This window comes from Lycium barbarum, chromosome 3, assembly GCF_019175385.1.
Source record: "Lycium barbarum isolate Lr01 chromosome 3, ASM1917538v2, whole genome shotgun sequence".
In the NCBI taxonomy this organism is placed as follows: Eukaryota; Viridiplantae; Streptophyta; class Magnoliopsida; order Solanales; family Solanaceae; genus Lycium; species Lycium barbarum.
Genome location: NC_083339.1, coordinates 24793105 through 24802901, shown reverse-complemented (window position 1 = coordinate 24802901; position 9797 = coordinate 24793105).

The window sequence follows — 9797 nt, the reverse complement described above, 5'->3', positions numbered from 1 at the left end:
ATGATGGGTTTGTACTTATAGTGGAATGTTCTACAGATTTCTAGGCAGATACTATAAAATGGCAAAGGGAAAAGAGTACTTTAAGAGCAAAGGAAATCAAGAAGGACCTTGAGGATGAAAGTAAGAGAAAATACGTTAATGAATTGGTTAAAGGAAGCTATGTGACCATCGACGATAAGAGGATGTCCAATAAATTAGTAAGGTTGCCAAAGGTAGACATTGATAGCATAAGACAATGGACTTGAAATAGAGATACGATTACAAAGGAAACAGGACAATCTTAAATAGTATTGGGATATTTCCTAAGTGAGGTATTAATAAGCGGTGTAAACGATAACTGATGAGTGGTCCCATTAAATATTATGCGTGCCCTTATGATCGATCTTACGATATGTTAAAGGTACTGATTGAGCTAGGTATTGAAGTTAAGGTAGCAAATGCTACAGGGCAAACTGATGTTGTTTTCTCCGAATAATAAAGTAGGATAATCATGATGTAACAATATTGGGGAGAAGAAGAATATGTGTATATAACAGTAAGAAGATTATGATGTCATGAGAAGAGGAGAAGGGTAAGCAAGGGAAGTATATTGCTAGTAAGGGTCAAGTAAGGTTTCCAAGAAAAGGGTTAAGGCAACGGTAGAGGCGAAGAGCCATCCGGATTAATTTCTAAAGTAAGTAAGCATGAAGGATAGAGTATGGAAATATGGAATAAAAGATGAATGCGAAGATTCCAAAACAGATCTTGATAAACAGGATTGAAGTATAATAACGATGGACATGAATATAACCTGAGAGGGAATAATCAGATCTTATGAAAAGTATCAAGGGATTTTTTACTCTTAAGGTACATCCGAGAGGATAAATATAAATCCATATTGATACATTCACTTAGAAAGCGGAAAAGACCCCCCCCCCCCCCCCCCCCCACCTCCAAAAAAAAGGCGATCTTAGGAATAGAAAGGATTCGTATTTTTAATAGAATATTCTACGAATTGCAGGGCAATTGCTATAGAATGGCAAGTGGGGAACAACGCTTTATGAGCAAGGGAAGTCAAGAAAGACCCTAAGGGAAAATGTAAGAAACGTGGACTAATGAATTGGCAAAGGAAGTTGTGTAGCCATTAAGGACAAGAGGAAGGATAATAAGCTAACAAGTCTGGCCAAGAGGCAAAACATCAATAACATGGGATAAGAGTCTTGATAAGGAGTATAAAAATTCGATCATAAAGGAAATATGATGAATGTACGGGGGAGAGGGGGGGATGTATAAATACGAACAAGTTATAGTATCATAAGGAAAGATGAGGACTCGATGCAAGGAGAAAGAAAAAGGTGTGCTTCGTGAAGATTTCACGATAAGAACAGGAACCGGAAAAATATTAGAAGGACTATGATGCATGACTGTGAAGCAAACAAGTAGTTAAGAGAACTACGGGATAATATAAAGGATGAGTCGTGGGAATGAATGGTAGAGAGTATCAGCTTCTAATGGTACATGTCACGACCCGACTAGGGGCGATGACGGGTAACCGGAACTAACTACCGAGCACCACCCATATTAATAATCATCATACTCAACCTGAACACATACGTATATGAATACCCTAAGGTCATACATAGATATACATAAGCCTATACGGCTACCAAAAATGATAAATAAAAAAAATGTACACTGACATCGTCATGGGCACCAACAACCCACACGTACGTATCTACGAGGCTTTACGAGAGTACTAGACATAAGACGGAACAGGACCCCGTCGTGCCCAAAACATATATATACACAAAATAATAAGTCAATGGCACATCCGAAACAATAGAGTGCTCTCAAGTCTGCTGATAGCTCCTACGACTCTGGATCACCTCCCTGTCTACCTGTGGACATGAACACAACGTCCAAAGAAAAAGGATGTCAGTACGAGCATTGTACTGAGTACGTAAGGAATGGATAATAATAATAGCATAATACTGAAACAATGAAATATGAGCCGGAGATATAACCTACTTAACCTTTAAGAGAACACACAGGCACACATATCATACATGTATACCATCATCGTTGACCCACGTCCGGGTAACCATCATACGCCGCCCACTAGTGGTGGTCATGTCCGGCCTTCTAGGCGCGGTGGAATCATAAGCAGGCCGCCGTTGCGGTGATATGTCCGGCCTTCTAGGCACGGTGAAATCGTCATCATCACATACTTATCATAAACTTATCATGAAGCATGCATTAGAATTCCAAGGTAATCTATAACCATATCGGGGTGACGTAAGTTCGAGAACCCCCGATTTATATTATGAAATAATCATATTCATCATACCACACCTTGAAGGAACTGGCATCATAAGGTGGGTTTAGCAATAAGGGATAACATCAAAGAAACCGTATAATGATCATTAGCCTTGGAAAGTGTCATATCGTATGCATAGCATGAACATCGTGAGAATATCGTATCATAGGCTTTAGAATCTCGAGACTTAGGTTCATCATTACCTTCATCGTATTCATAACATATTTCTTATTCTTTGTATCTCATAAGGGGATCTATATAACAGGGACACATAGTTCATGGAATGTAAAAAGGTCATGGAGAGATAGGGGAATTCATGTCATCGGGATCATGCCTTAGAAAAGAAAGGACGGGCCTTACATACCTTGTATCTCTTCAACTCTATCGTCTACGCACGTGCCTCTCTAACTTGCGATTCTACCTTCAAGGGAATTCGTACTAAAGTTAGATAATCGATAACATAAGTATGTTTGAACTAAAGCTAATGAAAATTAGGCAACATCTCCTTAGTTTCTATAATTTTCTCCATATCATATAACAACTCCCAAACATTTATAAGGACATTCATAATCTCATGATCCATAATCTTCGTCAACCATGCATCGTTTAATTCTCCTATTCCCATTTCAAGGGCATCCATAACCATGGTCATAATACAATGTTGCATTCATCGTCCTATTATATTTTTCCTATGTCCTTAATATCATTTATAACAAGATTCCACTCATAATACATCAAGAGTCATGATTCATGTCAACCACTATTTAAGAATACCATTATTTTCACATTTGAGCTCTATATTCTATGTTCTTCCATAATCCAAGTCTTTCAACCCCTCAATACTCTCAATAGTAGGAAATAAACATAAAACTCACCTTAAGCACTTGGGAAAAAGCCTTGAGTCACTCTACTCCATTAGAATGAAATCCTCGACTTGCATGCCAAAAGAAACTCTTACTCTCCACAAACCCTAATAGGCTTCCTAGTATATGAATCTCTTAAATCTTGGCCCTTGATCTTAATTTCTTGGTGTAGATTGTTGTAGAAATAGAGAGAGGGATTTACAGGGTTCTAGAGAGATATAAAATCTGGAAATAATGAATTAAAACGTGGGAGCTTATATTTATAACCAAGGCTGGAAACTTCCAGATTCGCGGGTCGACCGGCAGGGTCGACGGCTCGTCGCCAACGGCCCGTCGACATGTGCCGTCGATTCTCCACCTGAGATGTCTGATTGCGGAATCTCATCGACGGTGCCAGGCGACGGCTCGTCGATGTATCGACGGTCCGTCCCTTGGGCCGTCGACGTTGACTGGTTTCAGCAGTTTTCTGAACTGCTCCGTTTTGCTCCGATTCGATTCATTTCACTTTTAATTCCTTCATAATGTCAAGAATACATACTTATACTCCTGTACACGTACAAGGTAAAATGTCTCGCAACTAAAGCTCTGGTGCGGACTATCGTAACGAAGGTGTATACCACCAATTAGCCAAAATCTCCTTGCACTAAAACAGGAGGTGTAACATTCTTCCCCCCTTTAAAAACATTCGTCCTCGAATGTTAAGTTCTCGAGAATCCAACAGAAATTTTGCCAGAGTTTCCCATGTAACATGGCGCTATCACCCTGTCACAACTGCCCACAATAAATATGCCTCACAGGGCCACAACACAAGAGTAATATATTTATGGCCACCCACGACCAAAAGCATGAGAAGAAAGCATACATACCTCATAATCTTAATGTTTCATCTTGGATCTCTTCCGGGGGTTGGAATAAGTGCGGGTACTTGGATTTCATACTTTCTTCTGCTTCCCAAGTCATTTCTTCTTGGTTATTATTTCTCCATAACACTTTGACTGAAGCTACTTCTTTATTTCTGAGCTTCCGCACTTGCCTATCTAGTACAGCCATAGGTAATTCTTTATAGGCCAACTTTTTTGTCATTTGAACATCATTTACTGACACGATCTTAGTAGGATCTCCGACACATTTTCGGAGCATTGAGACATGGAAAACCGGATGGACTGATTCAAGTTCTGGGGGTAAGTCCAATTCATAAGCTACTTGACCCACATTGCGTCCAATCTTGTAGGGCCCAATATATCGAGGACTCAACTTGCCTTTCTTACCAAATCTCATCACGCCTTTCATTGGTGATACCTTCAGAAATACCTAATCATCAACTTGAAATTCTAAGCCTCACCGGCGGTTGTCCGCATAGGATTTTTGGCGACTTTAGGATGTCAATAATCGATCTCGGATAATCTTGACCTTTTTCACTGCTTGTTAAATCAATTCAAGGCCTATTAATTGTGTTTCCCCGACATCAAACCACCCAATTGGGGATCTACACCTTCTTCCTATAAAGCTTCATACGGGGCCATCTGGATACTGGAATGATAGCTGTTGTTGTATGCGAACTTAATTAGAGGCAAGTGATCATCCCAATTACCACCAAAATCTAGCACGCATGCCCGTAACATATCTTCCAAGGTTTGAATAGTGCGCTCGGCTTGCCCATCAGTCTGCGGGTGAAATGCGGTGCTAAGTCTCACTTGAGTGCCCAATCCTTCTTGGAAAGACTTCCAGAATTTAGTCGTAAATTGTGCTCCTCTATTTGTGATAATAGATAACGGAACACTATGAAGCCTCACAATTTCCTTAAGATACAACCTTGCATAATCTTCTGCCGAATATATGATTCTGACTAGGAGAAAATGGGCTGATTTCGTAAGTCTGTCCACGATCACCCATATGGAGTCATACTTGCTTCGGGAACGAGGTAACCCTACAATTAAATCCAAGTTTATCGCTTCCTATTTCCAAGTTGGAATTTCCATTGCTTGTAATAATCCTCCTGACTTTTGATGTTCAATTTTCACTTGTTGGCAATTTGGACATTGAGCTACAAATTCTGTTATATCTTTCTTCATTCCATTCCACCAATAAATTAACTTGAGATCGTGATACATCTTTGTCGCCCCTTGGGTGAATGGAATACCGAGAATGATGTGTTTCTTCTAAGATTCGACGACGTAATTCCGCAACATTCAGAACAATAGCCTATCTCGGTATCTAAGAACTCCATCTATAGAAAGTTCAAATAGAGACTTCTCTTTCTCATGAAATGTATCTCTATAGTGGCTCAATTGAGAATCTTCATATTGACGTTCCTTCACTTCCATATCCAAGGATGAAACAGTTGGGTTGTGAATACCAATTCCTGCATTGCCTGAATCTATTAGGCGAACTCCAAGGCTGGCTAGTTGATGAAGCTCACGGGTCAATTCTTTCTTCTCCGAAGGAATCTCACATAAACTTCCAATTGGTTTGCGGCTAAGTGCATCGGCCACTACATTCGCCTTTCCGGGGTGGTATAAAATACTCACATCATAATCTTTCAATAATTCTAACCACCGTCTCTGTCGAAGATTTAACTCCTTCTGCTTGAAGATATATTGGACTCTTATTATCCGTATAAATATCAATATGAACACCATACAACTAATGTCTCCACATCTTTAGTGCATGAATAACCGCACCCAATAAAAGATCATGAGTTGGATAGTTCTTCTCATGTTTTCGCAACTGCCTCGAAGCATAAGCAATGACTTTACCGTGCTGCATCAATACACATCCCAACCCAACACCAAAAGCATTGCAATATACAACATAACCATCTGGCCCTTCTGGGAGTGTCAGGACTGGGGCTGAAGTCAATCTGTTTTTCAACTCTTGGAAACTGCTTTCACAAGCATCAGTCCATTGAAATTTCGCTGATTTCTGAGTTAGCTTCGTCAATGGTGCTGAAATAGAAGAAAATCCTTCCACAAATCTTCTTTAATAACCTGCCAACCCCAGAAAACTACGGACTTCCGTAGGCGTTGTAGGCCTTGGCCAAGTCTTCACAGCCTCAATTTTCTGAGTATCAACTCAAATGCCATCAGCTGAAATAACATGGCCCAGAAAAGTCACAGAATTCAGCCAAAACTCGCATTTTGAAAATTTTGCATACAATTCTCGAGTTCGAAGAGTTCCAAGGACAATACGCAAATGGTCCGCATGCTCAAATTCCGTCTGAGAGTAAACAAGAATATCGTCAATGAACACAATCACGAACAAATCTAAGAGTGGCCCGAATACATTGTTCATCAAGTTCATAAACACTGCCGGAGCATTTGTCAACCCAAATGACATTACCCGAAATTTATAGTGGTCATACCTTGTTATGAAAGTTGTTTTAGGAATATCTTCTTCTCCAACTCTCACTTGATGATAACCCGACCTTAGATCGATTTTGTAAAACCACTTGGCACCCTGTAATTGGTCAAATAAATTATCAATCCTCGGGAGGGGATATTTGTTCTTTATCGTCACCTTATTCAACTGCCTAATCAATGCACATCCATAGGGAGCCATCTTTCTTTCTCACAAATAGGACAGGTGCTCCCCACGGTGACGAACTGGGCCTAATAAACCCCTTCTCAAGCAAATCCTTCAATTGCGTCTTTAGCTCTTTCAGTTCTGCAGGAGCCATTCGGTACGGAGGAATAGAAATAGGCTTGGTGTCCGACAATACGTCAATAGCAAAGTCAATCTCTCTTTCTGGAGGAAGGTCTAGGAGTTTATCTGGAAATACATCCAGAAATTCATTCACTACCGGAACAGATTGAAAAGTCAGTGGCTTTGCTTTGGTATCATGAACTCGAACTAGGTGGTAAATGTAGCCTTTAGCTATCATCTTTCTTGCCTTAAGGTAGAAAATAAACCTACCTCTAGGGGACGCTATATTACCTTTTCATTCAAGCACGGGCTCTCCCAGAAACAAAAATCGAACTACTTTCATTCGGCAATCAACATTGGCATAACATGAAGCCAACCAATCCATACCCATAATCACATCAAAATCTAACATTTTCAGCTCAATTAAATCAACTTTGGTCTGACGTTCACATACCACAATTACACAATTCTTGTACACTTGTCTAGCTATCACGAGATCATCAACCGGAATAAACACCTCAAAAGGTTTAATTGGCTCGGGTTTTACCCCAATACGACCGACAACATATGGAGTAATATAAGATAACGTAGAACTCGAATCTATCAACGCATAAACATCATGAGAGAATATAGTCAATATACCTGTAACCACATCCGGGGAGGACTCAAGATCCTGTCGTCCAGCCAAAGCATAAATACGGGGTTGAGTACCACCTGAACTGGACGCTCTCCCTCTGCCTCTATCTCGTCCTGCTGGAATCTGGGGAGTCTTCCCTGTTGGGCGCACAGAAGAAGAAGAACCAGCTGCTGACCCTGTGGGCTGAACCCCTCCTCTACCATACCTAGAGGGACAATCATGCATCACGTGCCCAATCTGTCCACAAATATAACAAGCATCTGTACCTTGGCGACACGGGCCAGAATGTAACTTTCTGCACTGGCTACATCGTGGGACCGGTGGTCTCCTTTGGCTATAATCACCCCCAAACTGAGAACCTGAGGCTCTCGAACCCTGACCCTGTCCTGAATGAACGGGGTGGTCAAATCTCCTGCCTGCAAACCGAGGAGGTGCACTAGTCACTGACTGGCCTGAATATCTGGAATATGACTGCCTCGATTCCCCTCTATAGTCGATGCCTGTACCCATAGCTCTGGCCCTCTTACTTTGCCCTCTATCAGTATCCCGCTCACCCCTTTGCGGGCGTTGTTGCTCTTCTAAGTTCTGGGACTGGGCCTGAATACGGGAAATATCCATCCCCTCCTGTAATGAAGCTGTCAAGCAATCTTAAAACAACTGTGGCCCTAGGCCTCTCACAAACCTATGCACTCTATCTTTCATATCGGCCACCATAGTCGGAGCATATCTAGCCAATGAGTTAAAGTGAAGGCTATACTCCTGGGCACTCATGTTTCCTTGCTTTAAATTCAAGAATTTATCCGCTCTAGCCCGACGAACCTCGGGTGGCAAATAGTGGTAGATGAAGGCATCTACAAATTCTTGCCAAACTGGAGGAGGCACATTCTCTTTTCTTGAGGATATCCAATTATTATAATATAAGACCGGCACATCCCGGATTCTATAAGATGTTAACTCCATAGAGTTAGTTTCGAAAGCATGAATAATCTTCAATGTTCTCAACATCTCATCAATAAAACCTTGCGGATCTTCATCCGGCTTGGACCCGAAAAACTCTGGAGGGTTCAAACTCATGAAATCACGGGCTCTAGTACTAACTGTCTTGTCACCTAGACCCGAACTCTACCCCTGTTCCTGGGCGGCAACTAACTGTGTCAATAGATGGATAGCTTCAGTCATTTGTTGACCCGAAGCAGCCGGGGGAGGAACTGGAGGCACAGGAGCTGGAGATGAAGCCCCCTCTGTTTCTTCTACAATAGGCGGAGTATGAGAGGTGTTTGATGGAGCCTCATTATGTGATTCACCTTCCTCTACATTAGTTGGCGGCTCTGTTTCTATTTGCCTTTCCGTCGTAGCCTTGCCCTTCTGGACGGCCGTAGCTTTTCTCGTTACCGGCATAGCTGAAATCATAACACACCATTAGGGAGCAAAAAATCTTATAACGTGGCTCTATTGCACGATCTCATAAGAAGAAAAATGGTCATTTTTCCTAAATGCCCCGCAGCCTCTCGTTTATAAGTGTGGCGCGCTACACACTATAAACAAGACTCTGCTAGACACGGCTCGTAGACACTTCCTAGGACTGAATTGCTCTGATACCACTTTTGTCACTACCCGACTAGGGGCCATGACGGGTACCCGGAGCTAACTACCGAGCACCACTCATATTAATAATCATCATACTCAACCTGAACACATACGTATATGAATACCCCAAGGCCATACATAGATATACATAAGCCTATACGGCTACCAAAAATGATATACCATAAAAATGTACACGGACATCGTCATGGGCACCAACAACCCACACGTACGTATCTACGAGCCTCTACTAGAGTACTAGACATAAGACGGGACAGGACCCCAACGTGCCCAAAACATATATATATATACACACAAAATAATAACTCAATGGCACCTCCGGAACAATAAAGTTCTCTCAAGTCTGCTGATAGCTCCTACGACTCTGGATCACCTCTCTGTCTACCTGTGGGCATGAACACAGCGTCCAAAGAAAAAGGACATCAGTACGAGCATTGTACTAAGTACGTAAGGCATGGATAATAATAGCATAATACTGAAACAATGAATTATGAGCTGGAGATATAACCTACTTAACCTTTAAGAGAACACACAGACACACATATCATACATATATACCATCATCGTTGACTCACGTCCGGGTAACCATCATACGCCGCCCACTAGTGGTGGTCATGTCCGGCCTTCTAGGCACGGTGGAATCATAAGAAGCCCGCCGTTGCGGTGACATGTCCGGCCTTCTAGGCACGGTGGAATCGTCATCATCACATACCTATCATAAACTTATCATGAAGTATGCATTACAATTCCAAGG